This window comes from Panthera onca, chromosome C2 (genome assembly GCF_046562875.1).
Source record: "Panthera onca isolate mPanOnc1 chromosome C2, mPanOnc1 haplotype 2, whole genome shotgun sequence".
Taxonomy (NCBI): domain Eukaryota; kingdom Metazoa; phylum Chordata; class Mammalia; order Carnivora; family Felidae; genus Panthera; species Panthera onca.
In genome coordinates this window covers 117,175,126-117,191,840 of record NC_138347.1, presented here as the reverse complement: position 1 = coordinate 117,191,840, position 16,715 = coordinate 117,175,126, and the positions used below count along the sequence as shown (strand labels likewise).

Sequence of the window (16,715 nt, the reverse complement as noted above, 5' to 3'; positions counted from 1 at the left end):
GAGAGAGAGTGTCAAGGGCAGAGAGCGAGAGACACAGAATCTGAAGCAGGCTCCAGGCTCCGAGCTGTCAGCACAGAGCCCGATGTGGGGCTTGAACCCACGAACTGTGAAATCATGACCTGAGTTGAAGTCAGACCCTTAACCGACTGAGCCACCCAGGCACCCCAGCTGAGAATTAGTTTTTACTTCTGTTGTCTTATATTTTTATTTATTTATTTATTTATTTATTTTTAACGTTTTATTTATTTTTGAGACAGAGAGAGACAGAGCATGAGCAGGGGAGGGTCAGAGAAAGAGGGAGACACAGAATCCGAAACAGGCTCCAGGCTCCGAGCTGTCAGCCCAGAGCCCGATGCGGGGCTCGAACTCACGGACCACGAGATCATGACCTGAGCCGAAGTCAGACGCCCAACCGACTGAGCCACCCAGGCGCCCCCTATTGTCTTATATTTAAATCTCATTCTACAAGATTAAGCATAATTATTAATGTTGTCCTACTCAAATTCAAAGAAGTCTTTACCATAGTTCTTTTTTGTAACATATTTTGTACTTGTTTTATCTTCATTATGTTTATATTGATCTCCTGTAACACATTTTGGACTCCTGGATCATAAAGGTTATGTTTTACACATTTTTGTGTATCCCCCGTTGCCTTGCTACTTCGGCATTCATGTAGGTGCTGTTTCATTCATTCAACGAATATTCATTGAGGTCCTATTTGGTGTCAGGTGCTGTTCTGAATGCTAGGGATGTAGCAATGAACATAATACACAATACTTACTGTGCTCACGGAATATATATGTCACTGAAGGAAAACAGATAATAAATAAAAGAAGTTGGTAAAAATGTAGAGCTGGGGAAAAAACAAAACTGAAAAAGGTGGGGGAATGTCATGTAAATAGGGTAACATAGGGGAAGGAGACGTCTGAAAAAGTTAAGAAAGCTGAAGAAAGTAGGAGAAAAGGTCATGGGACAATTGGGAAGAAGAGCATTGCAGGCTGATGGGATGGCAAGTGCAAAGGCCCTGTGGAGTTGTTGCTGAAGGCGAAAGAGAAAGGGAGAAAGCAGTAGCAGATGAGGTGAAATTATAGGGTGGATGGAATGGACAGTAGGGGGCAGTCATACAGTACCCTGAAGTTAATTGTAAGGACTGACTTTAATTTTGTAAGGACTTTAACTTTCCTTTTCAGAAAGGAAAATTGTGTGAAATATAATTTAAAGCATCACATCAGTTTCTGAATTTATAATGGATTGAAGGGAGCCAAGGGTGAAAATATAGGGAACAGTTACAATATTATGGACACTTGAGGTGCCTTCTGGAAACAACTGTATAGGATCTCTATTAACCCCTCTTTCTAACCAATAGCACAATGCCAAAAACATAAGCTACATATACACACTGTGGTCTTGGAAAAGATTGAGAGGTTCTGCCCTTCATCTTTGTCTATTATAATGATGCTTTGAATGACAAAGTTAACTAAACAATATGTAACGTGATCTAATCCAAATGAAATAAAGAAGGAGCAGGGGAGAGGGGAAAAACAACAAGATCCTCTCCAACTCTTTTTGCACTGACCCCCCTACTGCCCCTTGCCTGACTAGACATAGTCAATAATAACAAAATATGTCGTGGCAAGGTGTCACAGCTTCTTTGATGAATTGTTTTCATCTGTCTCCCCACTCCCCGCCCCATGCATATGCTTTGTAAAAGAAAAAAAGTAAATTATTTTAATTCTATTCTGTTTTTTAAATTTATTTATTTTGAGAGAGAAAGAAAGCATGAGTGGGGGAGGGGAAGAGAGAATGTGATTGGGAAAGAGAATCTCAAGCAGGCTCTGTTCTGTCAGCACAGAACCTGCTGGGCTGGATATCACAAACTGTGTGATCATGACCTGAACCAAAATCAAGAGTTGGCTGCTTACGTGACTGAGCCACCCAGGCGCCCCTATTCTTTGTTTTTGTTTTTGTTTTTTTTTGTCTAAGACAGGGAATCCCTTATTCAAACCCTTAAGAGTAATGGATAGCCTAAGTCTGTAACAAAGTGTTGTTTTAAAGCATAGGTCAGTAATTGTATATGAGAGTATACACAGCTACATACAATGTAACTGATCAGAGTACAACTTTTCAATGTTTAAAACAGAATAAACTGTAAAAGCAGCACCTACGTGACATTTTTAACTTTAGTATTCCTCTCCTTCTTCTTCACCTTCTCCTTCAACAGAAACCACACCAACCTCCTCATAATCCTTCTCAAGGGCAGTCATGTCCTCACAGGCCTCAGAAAACTCTCTTTCCTCCATGTTCTCACCCACATACCACTGAACAAAGGCATACTTGGCATGTATCTGGTTAAACTTGTGGTCCAGGTGAGCCCAGGCCTCAGCAGTGGCTGTGGTGTTGCCCGCATGCACAAAGCTCGTTGTACTTTGGCCAGGTCTCCACCAGGGACTGCAGTGGGAGGCTGGTGATTAATGACAACTTTGAAACCAGTGGAGTACCGGTTCACAAACTGGATGCTGTAATTGGTCTTTATGGTGGCAATGGCAGCATTGATATCTTTGGGAACCATGTTGCCATGGTGTCACAGGCATCAGGCCATGTATTTACCGTGGCGAGGGTCATATTTCACCATCTGGTTGGTTGGCTCTGAGCACACATTGGTGATCTCTACTACAGAAAGCTGCTCATGGTAGGCTTTCTCAGCAGAGATGACATGGGAATATGTGGCCAGAGAGTAGTAGTTGTGAGGATGGGGCACCAGGTTGGTCTGGAATTCTGTCAGATCAACATTCAGTGCTCCATCAAATCTGAGGGAAGCAGTGACGGAGGATGCAATTTGACCTACCGACCTATTCAGGTTAGTGTAAATTGGGCATTCAATATTGAGGTTTCTATGACAGATATCATAGATGGCCTCATTATCTACCATGAAGGCATGATCAGAGTGCTCCAGGGTGGTTGGTAGTGAGGATGGAGTTGTAGGGCTCAGCTACAGTTGTGGAAACCTAGGGAGTTGGGTAAATGGAGAGCTCAAACTTGGACTTATTGCCATAATCGACAGAGAGACATTCCATTAGCCGGGAGATGAGCCCAGAATCAGTTCCCCCTCCAAAGCTGTAGAAAACCAAGAAGCCCTGAAGTCCGTGCACGGGTTGGCCAGTTTCTGAATTCAGTCCAAGACAAAGTCAATGATCTTCTTGCCAGTGGTGTAGCATCCTTGGGCATAGTTATTGGCAGTATCATTCTTGTCTGTGATGAGCTACTCAGGGTGGAAAAGGTGGTGGTAGGTGCCAGTGTGAACCTCATCAATGACTGTGGGTTCCAGGTCTATAAATATGGCCCTGGTCATATGCTTGCCAGAACCCATCTCACTGAAGAAGGTGGTGAAGGAGTCCTCCCCCCACCATGATGGTCTTGTCACTGGCATCTGATCAGTGGGCAGGATGCCATGTTCCAGGCAATAGAGCTCCCAGCAGGAATTGCCAATCTGGACACCAGCCTGGCCAACATGGATGGAGATGCATTCATGCATGGTTGCTGCTTTGAGGCTGCCAAGCAGATGGTGGAGAAGAAGAGGAGATTGTTGCTTCTTACAGTGTGATTCTTACGTGGTTGATGTAAGAGAACCTCTTAATTATATTCTTAAAATTCTATTCATAGTTATTCTTAAAAATGCAAGTCTTAATAAGGGCCTTCAAAATGTAGTTCTATGCATGTAAGGCAAAGTCTCATAGATTGCAATACAGTTGAGAAGACAAATCACTACATATATTCTGAATAGGGTAGTGGCTCAAAAAGGGGTAGTGCCTGAAAAAAACCAGTATATAACCAACTAGTTGTACCTCATAAGCAGAAAAAATATATACTAGCAATTGTGAATTAGGATCATCTATTCTGTGTTGATGTATTATAGAGATTTTATTGAAGAATGGAGATAAGGTAAAGAAAAAGGAGAATTCCAGGTGTATAGAGGGTGTAAATAAATTCTTGGGAGAGTGGGCAATAGACTATCTAGAATGGATCAAATAAGTTGGAGTAGAATAAAAATATGACTGTCCAGAAGGCTCAACTCTAATAAAAAAGGGGCTTAAATAACCAAGTGAATAAAGCTGGACTCTGGACAGCAATGAATAGCTGCTAAAATATTTTTGGAAAGTATAAAATGGAAAGAAAATGTTGAAATTATAAAAACTTCATTTAATAAGGATCAGTCAAGAAGCCAGGTGCAAAATAGAGAGAGAGTTGTGAGCCCCGACATATCTTAAACATTGATAATTTTGTGACATCACTGAAAGTCCATATCCTGTCTTAAATAATGTGCCTGCAATTTTTTTCAAACCTTTACACTGGTATTCCATAAACCATAAATGAACAGAATTCTGGCTGAATCAATATAACTTCTCTATTTGTAGGTCACAAAGCCTGTATTTAATTTGGGCTAAATAGCTGCTTGGTCATTTCACAGCCAGGAAAGAAAAGCACAACATTTAGAATGGGGCTTCTCCATTACCTTATAATCTTGGCTAAAGCCACATTGCTTATACTATTGGTTGTTGATACAAATGCCACAAACCAAAGAGAGGTACTACACACATCGTAATGGAACTGGTTGAAAGAAAGTCAGACTAGCACAGTAACCATTGCTCACCTGAAACCTATGTAGATTGAGATTGGGGTATATTGATGAGGACAGGATTTCTTGAAGTGAAGGAATTTATAAGAAGGTAGGTACCTTCCTTGTAGGTACCCCTTAAAGTAAATTAGAAAGTTCTAAAAAATCCTTGAAGAGATTAGGAGAAATTGGGGCCAAGGAGAAATCAGGGTCCTAGTTCCTGAATGCATGTTCCTGAGCTCAGAAACTCAGGGTGTTGCTATCAGGGTAGAGAGTATTGAGGTTTTAGGAGAGCCTGAATTTTGGCAGCAAAGAAACTTCAGCCTCACTCTCACATTGAAAGTTCTCAAGCTGGGGGCACCTGGGTGGCTCAGTCAGTTAAGCGTTGGACTCTTGATTTCGACTCAGGTCATGATCTCACAGTTTGTGAGAAGGAGCCCCGCATGAGGCTCTGTGCTGACAATACAGAGCCTGCTTGGGATTCTCTGTCTCTGTCTCTGTCTCTGCCCCTCCCCCACTTGTGCACTCTATCTCTCAAAATAAATAAATAAACATTTAAAAATTAAGAAAAAAAGTTCTTAAGCTCTGATGATGACTGGAGCACCCTTACATTGATGAGGTAAAGAGAAGAGAAGCCATAGTAGAAGCAAGCTGAAATTCTATAATTTGACAAACAAGGGGGTTTATGTTTCATTGAGCCAAGTGGGTACTGTGGAAGATAGCTAGACTGAAGTATTACTGAAAGTAGTGCCCCTCCCTCACCACCACCACCACCAATAAAAACAAAACAAAAACAAAAACATGCTTGCCATAGAGAAGGCCTAGTGTGGTAAACTGTCAGAGGCACTAACCAAGAGTGAAATCAAAATGTTATCTCAGGATGGCCACATTTTCACCATAGAACATGTAATAGTGAAGGTCACCATGGGATGGGTAGAGAGGGGAGGTGGTTCATAAAGAATCGAATAACATGATTCATAAAATTACAAGTGTTGGATGTTTGCCATGACAGAGGGCAATAACTGTGGGGAAATAGGTTCTACTTACATCAATGAGTTAGAACAAAGCTTAGGGCAGAAAGCTGCCACCATGGAGTGAAAATGCCCGAGGTTAGTTAGTGAGATATTGTCACGAGATCACGAGTAACTTGTTATATCATCTGCAGGAAATTACTTTCCATCTGATGCCAATATACTATTATGCTTTGATCACAAACTCCACTTACCCGCCAGACCCTTTCCTTCTTACACATACAAGTTAATGATTACTCTCTGATTGTTTTCTTCACATTCACCATGTGTGTAAGATCTTGTTTTCTTCACATTCACCACGAGGGTAATGTCTTGAGAGCTCAATAAATACGGAGACAAAACCCCTGCTTAGGTCTCTTGTCTCCTCCTGGACATTAGCCTCTCTCGTATTCAATTCTGCATCCACTCTCTTGCTGGGCATAGAGAACTCCAGACTCATAGTCTCTGACAAATAACCAGTCATTGCGAGCCAAGAAAGAATAGCCAATAATTCCACTACTAAAAAGACCTTTCATTTTTCAAAACCTTCTTCATTGTGCTTTTGTTCTTGGAAAAACCAAGAGGATGAGGAGGAAGAGAGGGAGTGCAAGGTGAAGGTATGGGTGGATTTACCTTGAAGCTAATGAAGCTGAAACTTCAGAGTGCCTCATTTGCACAGATATCCTTGGGATGCCATGGACCAAATTTTGTATTACTAATTTGTTGTTTTTTTTTTTTTGTAAAGAGGGTGCCTCTCCCCAAACTGTAAATATTTTAGACTCCACAAACCTGGGTAAAAGAATAGACAGTGTATGTCCCTTTCCATAATGCTACTTGCTTGGCCATGGGTTAGACTAGATTGGGGTAGTATTTAAATGGAAGGAGAAATTGATGTTTTGATATGGGTTGGGCTAAAGTTGTTAATATCTGAAATGAAGACTTCTAATATCTGAAAGTCACTGTAAACTCATAAGATAGGCTTGAGTTGCCATCAAAAGGCCAGGACAGGGAGATCAGAAGGAAGGTTGGAAGGATGTGAAGTAGAGGGAAAGATAAGCTGCTTCCTGGTGTACTTTAGGGAATTTAACCCCTTGAATATTTGCGTTTTGTTAAGAAAAGGAAATAGGGACAATTTTATGGTGAAACTTAAATGTAATTGAGAAAAAAAGGAACTCCTTTATTCTTATTGCCATGTTTCATATTTGGACCAAATTTTTATCCTTGAAATCAAGATTTTAGAGTGATACAAGGGAAGATGGCTTAAGGACTGTAGACACACATACACACGAGTATTTCTATTTGTTACAGTAAATCTGTAACAAATTTATGAGAAAATTACTCTAACATTGCTGGCCTTGTGCTGGTTTCATGCCCAAGGAAATCATTAAGAAGGTGAGAATTTTAAATCTTTCTTTTTTAAAGTTTTTAAATGTATATTATTTTGAGAGAGAGAGAGAGAGAGAGAACAAGCGGGGGAGAGGCAGAGAAAGAGGAAGACACAGAATCTGAAGCAGGCTGTGCCGACAGCTCAGAGCCTGACATGGGGCTTGAACTCACAGACCGTGAGATCATGACCTGAGCTGAAGTCACGTGCTTAACCAACCGAGCCACCCAGGAGCCCCCAAAAGGTGAGAACTTTATATTTTTGCCTCATATTTACAATAATGTAAATGAAACATTTGTATCTAGATAAATGACATATTTTGTTACCTCAGGGGAAAAAAAAGCACTCATTTTGCCTGAGAAATTTTTCTACTTCTATGTACAAATAGATATTGTTGGCAGGTTTGTCATCTGGCGATAAATAGCTTCATTGAGTTTACAATAAATGGAAAGAGAAGAAACATTTTCGAATGAAAGGAAAACAAAGCAACAGGTTGTGATACTAGTGGTAATATAATTTAATATGTAATATGTAGGGTGCAAAAAGAATTCTGCGCTGAAATTAAATCGGGTAGTGAAACTTCAGATTTTGAGTGTGTAGAGTATATTATTTCATGCACCTAAAATGTTTTTGTGTTCTTATGTGTCAGAATATCCATGCGCATATTATAATTTGCCCCCCACTAGTTGTAATCAGCTCATCTTTTATGTGAGATATGCCATTTTTTTTCTTAGAACATTGTGCCCTCAAGTCACATTTGTTATACTTCTGGTCCCATCACAAACCCTTTGGAATAGAGTGCTATTGAATTGAGTTTCCATTTGGATTTCTTCCAGAGCTATTGTTTTGAGAGCAGCATATGAAATAACAAAATTGGCATGGGCTGGTTCAACTCCATGGCTAACTCTGTTGTTTTCTGTTGATGGTAAGTGTGTGGCATAGTTGAAAATGTAATCTACAATATCGTCCTTTTATGCAGGCAGATTACATTATATGTAATTTAACATTCATCTTAGCTATATTCTGAGGCTTCACGTGTTACAGTAAACATCTTTTACAGCTTTTGATAATTGATAACAATAGAGTATTGAAAATAGAGAAGCAGAAAAGGTAGCACTCTCATTCACTAGCTACACATAATAGCTAACCTTGGGTTTTTCTTTTTTTATAGTGGCAGTAGTTTTTTTGGCAAAGGCAGTAACATGATCTGGGAAATTGAGATTCTATATGGGTATGATATCAAATAAAGGTAAGCATCTTGGAGTTAATATAACCTAAAGGAAAACAGAGGATGTTAAGTGGCATCAGTGTACTTTAAAAAAAAAAACACTTTTTTTTAATGTTTATTTATTTTCGAAGGAGAGAGAGACAGAGTGTGAGCAGGGAAGGGGCAGAGAGAGAGGGAGACACAGAATCTGAAGCAGGCTCCAGGCTCTGAGCTGTCAGCACAGAACCTAACGCGGGGCTCAAACTCAGGAGCTGTGAGATCATGACTGAGCCGAAGTTGGGACGCCCAACCGACTGAGCCACCCAGGTGCCCCTAGCATCAGAGTACTTTTGAGGTGAATGTGTCAGGATGCTGCTGGGAACCCCTTGTCCTGCTTTAACTTGCTAAAGCAGCATTGTGGAAGCACAGTTCTAAAAAATGATCAATATTTCGTAAAAACACAATTTTTACTGTGTTTGAAGTTTGATGTTCCAAAAAATTTACAAAACATGTTGATTTCCGTAACCTATGTGTCAAACTGGGTGCCCTGGACATCTAGATTTAAGTGAATGACCTCAATTCCTTTTTCACACCACATGCCATTGAATCCTGAGCTCCCGAGTATCTTGTAACTACACGTAATTCACTGTTTCTCAACTAAGTTACCTATAAAATGTATCATTTCACTTGTAACAATAAAGGAAAACTAAAAGATGGATATCATGATAAGAACCTGATAAATGATAGAACATATAAAGATGGGCATTGAGAAGGGTACCTGTTGGGATGAGCACTGGGTGTTGTATGGAAACCAATTTGACAATAAATTTCATATTAAAAATATTAATAATAAAGTAATGCTTTCAATTTCAACGTTGTCAAGAGATAAATATTTCATTAGTTTACATTTTCAAAATATGTGAAACCTTATTAATAGCTACCAAGTGTCAGTTTTAAATGCTAATAATTTATTAATGTTTAAAAAGTAAAAAAATCTTCTAAAAGTTGAATACAAATGATTAAGCCTCAGATTATTTAAGAAAAAAAGAGAATACAGTGTTTTATTTAGGTGGACCCTCCCCTTCCTGTGAATAAGCTGATATTCAAGTAGTAAATAATAACTAATCCATAGGCTTAAATTCTGACCCTAAATCCTCTGAGATTCTGTCCACTCTTTCCCCAAATTATTCCCAACTGGATTCTATGAGTCCGAGTCTACTTTTACTGCACCTGTATTCTTACCTATTTTGTCTATACTCTTCTCCTTTCAAAAGTATTAACACTGAGAATGACAACTTTTGTTCTAAGTACTCAACAAAACCAAATTTTGAAAATGGGCAAAAGAGAGGCACCTGGGTGGCTCAGTCAGTTAAGCGTCTGACTCTTGTTTTCAGCTCAGGTCATGATTTCATGTTCGTGAATTCAAGCCCTGCATCAGGCTCTGTGCTGGCAGTGCAGAGCCTGCTTGGGATTTTCAGTCTCTCTCTCTCTGCTCCTCTCTCTCTCTCTCTCTCTCTCTCGCAAAATAAATAAATAAACTTTTAAAAAAATGGACAAAAGACTTGAATAGGCACTCCATAAAGGAAGATACATGAATTTCCAATAAGTGCTTGAAAAGGTATTCAACGTCACTAGTTACCAGGAAAATGTTAAAACTGTAATGAGATACCCACCGGAACAGCTAAGATTGAAAAGTGTTAGCAAGGATATGGGGAAACTGAAATTCTTGTACATTGCTGTTGGAAGTAGAAAATCTTACAACCACGTTGGAAATTGCTCAGGTAGTTTCTCTGAAAATGAAACATGTATCTATCTTGCCACCTTAAAGATCCATTTGGAATTCTGAGGCCAGATAATTAAACAAGCCTCAAAATTCTTTTAAACTGCTATTCAAGGTCACTATCCAAAATGTAAATCTCTCTAATAAAGTTATAATTTCACATAACCATATCATTTTTTTAGCAATTTGATTATAATTTGCTTAGTTGTGGTTTCGTTTGTGAATGAATCTTAACATGTACTTCAAATCAAACATGAAAATTAATTTAATTTGGACAATAAGCCTAAATATAAAAGCTGTAATGATAAGCCTTCTAAAACAAAACATTGGAATACATTTTCATGATTGTGGAGCAGCATAGCATAAAATTGATTAATCATAAAAGAAAAAAGATAAATAAAGTATTTTTACAAAAATTAAAATTTCTGCCCATCAGGACTCACCATTAAGAATGTTAAGAGATGAGGGGCGCCTGGGTGGCTCAGTCGGCTGAGGGTCCCACTTCCACTCTGGTCATGATCTCACGGTTTGTGGGTTTGAGCTCCGCATTGGGCTCTGTGCTGACAGCTCAGAGCCTGGACCTCCTTCAGATTCTGTGTCTCCTCCTTTCTCTGCCCTTCCTCTGCTTGTGGCTTGTGCTTTGTCTCTGTCTCACTCTCTCTCTCTCTCAAAAATGAATAAACATTGAAAAATTTAAAGAAAGAATGTTAAAAGATATCAAAGAATGGCAGAATATATTTGCAATGTATTATCTGACAAAAGACATTTTGAGGATATGTACACACACACACACACACACACACACACACACACCTTCTATACATCAAGTACTATAATAGTACACAAGTACTATAATGGCAAATTAAGAAGGCTGACAATTTTAGAAGTTGACAATGATGTGGAGCAAGTAATATTCTCACACACTTTGGAAATCTATTTTTGCTAGATCTATTATAGCTAAGTTTATGCAATTCTAATCCTACCTAAATATCTATCAGATATATCACAGTATCAATATTTGTGACAACCAATAACTAGAAAGGGCTCAAGTATCTGTCAGCAATAGAAAGGATAAATACACTGTAGTATATATATTTGCCATGAACTGTTATACAACAATGAGCATGAACTACTTTTACATGCAACAGTATGGATAAAACTTACAAAGGTCCTGTTGAGCCAAAGAAGCCAAAAAACAGAACAAAACAAAAACCTATTTCTGCTTCTATTTTTGTGAAATTTTAAACAAAACCTAATTGGTGGTGATAGAAATCAAAGTAATTTTCTGATCTTTGAAAACAAATAATGACTGGGAAGAAGTAGGAGGAGGCTCCCACATTGTAGATTATATTTGCATTTATTGATTTGGAAGGAAGTTACACGGGTGTGTTCACTTGGAACAATTTTATCAAGCAGATAGTTGTAAATTGACCTCCTTCAAAACCTTCTCACCTTTAGTTTACACACAATGCATACCAAATTGCCTCTTCTTGATTTCAGAACAGTAGTAGATGAGGTAGGGTGGAAGTCTTGGTTACTCAAAGAAGACTTACTGTCAACAGAAAGATAAATCAATGAACCTAAGGAAGAACTAACCCAAATACTTTAGTACTCAAAATGTACCGAAATATGGAGACCCAAAGTTCTTAGATTCTCAATGGCTTCCAAAGTAGCCTACCATATTACAAGAGAATAGAGTAACAAATATTCAGCATGATAGTTTTAATCAACAGTAAAAGTTTAAATCATTCATTCAATAAATTAACTACATTTTATATTAAGTCTTATATCAGTACCTGGCATGGGAAACTTATATGAAATATCTGGCATGAGAAGTTACAGTGACTGCAATGGACAAGTTCTCTGCTCTCAAGGAACTTGCACTTTAGTCAGAGAGGCAGAATAAAAACAGGTAAACAAATGCATAGAGTCCTTTCAGATAATGCTAAATACTAGGAAAAAAAAATAGTGATGGGATGGGATAAATGATATGTGATCTGATGAGAACATGAATGAGAGGTAACAGTGTAGAAGCCATGAAGTAGAAACAAGCTAGATGTATTCAAGGGCAGAGAGTATACACGTAAAGAAGAAACATGATAACCATGGGTGGCAGTGGTGGGGACCTGGGGCGGGGGCGGGGAGCTGAAGATGGGAATAGAAGTGAAGTCAAAGGAGGAGGCAAGACCCAGATCAAGTATGGTTTAAAGGCATATAAGGAGTTTGTGTTTTATTATGAATTTAAGTTACCAGGGAGTCTTGAGCAGGAGTGATGTAGAATAATCTGATCTATCATCTCTCTATCTCTATCTATCTCTCTATCTGTCTCTATCATCTATATCTTTCTATATCTATATCTATATATCTATATCTATATCTATATCTATATCTATATCTATCTATATATCTGTCTATATCATCTATATCTATCTATATCTATATATTTCTATATTTTAAAATTACTTTGTGTATGGGGTGCCTGGGTGGCTCAGTCGTTTGAGCGTCCGACTTCGGCTCAGGTCATGATCTCACGGTTCGTGAGTTCGAGCCCCATGTCGGGCTCTGTGCTGACAGCTCAGAGCTTGGAGCCTGCTTCACATTCTGTGTCTCTCTCTCTGCCTCTTCCCTGCTCATGTTCTGTCTCTCTCTGTCTCAAAAATAAATAAACATTAAAAAAAATTAAAAAAAAAATTACTTTGTGTAGAGAATGGACTGCCATTGGGATAAGTGGAAACATGGTGTCAGTTATGTGTCTTTTGAACTATTTTGATTTGTGACATACATAAATATAAAATAGTGTTGATACATATTAAGCACTTAAATATTTGTTGAATGGATGTTTGAGTAACTATTACTAATAAGTGATAAAGTGGAGAATATCATCTAGGCTTCTATTAACACATATCACCACTAACTGTATTGTGGATTATATTATATTTAAAGAACTCATAAAACTATTAAACTCTATATTCAAAAATTGACATTTATTTTCTAATTTTCCCCCTTTTTTTTCCCTCTACCCCCAAACTATTGGCTATTTAATGTCAGGTCAAGGAGAAAAATCATAACCCTGTGGGAACCAGGAAACCATTTACTTAAGCTACCCTATTTAGTCACTTAATTTTATGATATTTAATCCAGACCTCTCCTTCAAATGTCATATTTGCATTCTTCTGGAAATAATATGTTTTCCAAGCAAATATGAGGTGTTTTATTTCTACACCTTGCTATATCCATTTACATGAGCTTCTTAATTTAAAATCATATTAGCCTTATAAAACTTTATTTTTGTTAGTTAACATATACATTTTACACTTAGGAACAGGTGTAAACTCTGACATCTGGGACATCCATCAGAAAAGAATGTCCCTGAGGCACTTACACAAGAGGATATCAATACACATTCACACAATGACATTTCAGACAGATAAGTGCCCTTATATCAATGCACCAAATAAGAAAAATAGAAAGCATGAGCAAAGAGCACATGACATAAAATGAAATACATATGTAGAGACTGACCATCATTTGCAGGGGTTAGAGCCCTATTCCATAGTGAAACTGAAGTACATTTTAAAATGGAAGCTTTAACATTTAACAGCTAAACACATAAAAAGGAATTCATAACAGAAAAACCTACATCAATTGAAGTGACCTTTCTCAGAGATATCTTTTACAGATTTTCCTTCTGGCTGTCTCTTTTCTTCTTTGCTCTACTCTAGACCTTTTTCAATAGAGACCCTTTTCTTTCTTTCCTTATAGATAACCCATATTTTAACATCTTTAGTTTTATGAATCAGGTTCCATTGTGGAAAATTTTGAGTTGATATTTCTATCCTGGTGTTTGATGACTTTGGGATTCCAGAATCCTCTGTATTGGATTGGATTCCTTTTGTCAGGGAGTTGGTTCAAAATATGATATTAGGGAAAATAAACAAACATGGAAGCCTATCACAGTTGATATACATCAAACTTTTCAAAAATCTGGTCTTTTTTCCTTTATTTTGTCCCATCCATGTAAAAGTCTAAGAGACCCCATTTGCTCACTCCAACCTCTTGAGCTCAAGGTCAGGGAATAAGAAGGAAGATACAGATTTGATATTTGAAGTCTCTTTGAATGATTGGATATAGCCTCATTGTTATAATAAATTTGATTAATATTCACTTAGGAATGGATTAAATAAATATTATAGGAATATCAAATAGTCTTTTTTAAAAAATTCTTAGTCAAAACCTTTACTTGCATGGCAGCTAAGACAGAAAAAAATTTTGAAAATTTATAAAACTAGTCATTCCAATACGTAAAATTTAATCAAGTTCCATTTTATCACTATAAGATTAAAGGATACAGCTTTTGGAAAAGAATACAAAAAAAATATCATGCTTGGGAAGTTTTATGACCAGGACTTCTGGAACCTCATCTACTTCCCTCATTTAGATATACACTCAGATGGTGGTAGGCTTAGGTGTCTGTCCAAAGTGAAGACTGAATCCTAACCAGGATTCAAGGAGCATGAAAGTGGGGGGAGGGGGCTTTATAAACTTCTTATAGCCATATAAGAACCCCAACCTTATATGGTTTATAAACACCTTTTTAAAAGCCATGTCACATTTAGACTCAGGTTATAATTTCTTACTAGATCAACATTATCCTGTGTATGTATTTTTTATAGAATATGTAAAAATGACAAGGCACCACCCATGTGTAACAGTTTTGAAAATATGGGAGAATGACTGGTATGGGCATGTGCGATTTGTTTGTTGCACATAGGATTAGGAGTGACTGAGTCTGAAAAACATGAACAAAGCCTATCAAGCAAAAGACTAATTTCTTAGAGAAGTGCTTCTTTGAATAGATCATTGTAATAACTCAAAATGGTGCACTTGGTGCTTCAATCCCCCAAGAAGCCTTGAGAATGACCATCATGGTTATTCTTGGGAATAACACTGATTCTTTCCAGGAAACTCAGTTACCCTGGTACCCTACCATTCAAAATGATATTAAGAAGCGATGCTCTCCTTGTTCCTCTAATAGAAATTTTCTTTAGTCTTAAATGTAAATTATGGCACAAATACAATAAAATAATTCATTTGAAGCCCATTCACCATTATATTTAAAATAATAAAATAGCCTGTTCTTAATTAGAATTTTATCACTTTAATATGTGTACATATATGATGATGGGATCTTAGCTTGAGAGATCTGTTTCAGATATGTTTCAGCAACTCTAGTGAGTCTGTTTAAATGTTTATCAGGGTCTTTTTGCATAAAGGAAAGGGTCTTTCCTTGGAAAGAACAAATCTCTTTGATAAAGAGAGTCTGTGCGTATAAACTTTAAGTGTTGAGAAAAGATGGAAAATTTGGTTCAGATCAGATGTTATGTGTTTCCTCATTTCCTTTAGAGACATATAGCAGAAATCTGAGTATAAGAGACATGAATTAAATAGAGCTGGTTTCTTAAAATCTCTGTAAAACCTGAAAAGTACAGCAAAACCATAACCCAGTAGTCTATATAGCAGAGTACAGTGCTTTCCGTAATTTAGATAATTATTGATCTCTGTAGTCACATTAGTGGAAGCAGCAAACCAATCCAGCCTCTGTGTAGAATGAAGGAAAAGAAAAGAACTATATCAGGGCTGGAACATCAGAGCATTAGAAGAAAGACATATCCTCACAGCAGCTGGAGTAGGAGACAAAAGAAGTCGAGGGCTCCCTGGGGTATCCAAGAAGAATATGTAAGAGGAAACCATACTCTCTGCATGTGAGCTGAATGGACTGCTTTTGGCTATCCCCATGGGGACAGCTTAAAATCTGTTGGAAAAATCTGAAGAAAGCTGAAGCTTCTGAAATTTTATGCATAGTGGCAAAAACAGAAATACTGTTTTATTACGCTTATTAGGCCATTATCTTTACTCCTAGACTGGTTTATTTTTGAGAAATTTGAGTTTCAAATACATGTTGCTTGGAGAATTTTTTTCTCCTTTAGATTATTTTTATAATGATCTCATCTTGGGTAAAGCTGAAGTAAAGTCAGCCTGAATAAGTTTTTGATAGAATGCACTATTTCGAGCACATGCCTTAGATAATTTTTTATTGTCAGTAAAAGCTGGCTGGAAATAGAGGTCTGCTTTTAGGATTCATTAAACTTTGTCTTCCTAATCAATATAGGATAGTTGAATCATTAATAACTAAGTTTTGCCTTTTGAGTGGATCCTCAGCAAATGAACGGATATGCAAGAAATGCCTGCATTCAATGCCTTGAGTGACAGAATCAGGAGGGAAGTTCAGTGAAAGGACTTTCCCAGTCACAGCACGGGACACCTCATGCTTGTTCATATGATGCTGTAAGACTGCATGCGAACTCTCTGACTTTTCCTCTTGTACAAGACACCGAAGTCAAGGGCCCAGACGTGCAGAGTCAGGGTCAAGGTTACCACCAGCTGACGCCATGTCTTTTATCATTGACTTGCTTTCTGAGGTAGAAACACTTTGGGTACAGACTTGGAAGATTTGGAACGGAGGAGATGGAGAGGAAGATATAGATGTCTTATACCAAATGCCTCCTTGCCTTCTCTTAGTAGTTTGTGTTAGTTTTGTTTGTTTTATTCTCTTTGTTTCAGCACATCTGATGCTGAATACTCAAGTGAGGTGGCACATATTTGTGCCTTAGAGAGGATTAATATTTGCTCCAAATTCCTCTAACTTAAAAGGAGTCATCTAA

General features: G+C 37.8%; 1 pseudogene; it reads right to left on the bottom strand.

The window, feature by feature from the left end:
- Positions 1 to 2,180: 2,180 nt before the first annotated feature.
- On the bottom strand, positions 2,181 to 3,532 carry LOC132682715 (tubulin alpha-1A chain-like; annotated as a pseudogene).
- Between the last annotated feature and the right edge of the window lie 13,183 nt (positions 3,533 to 16,715).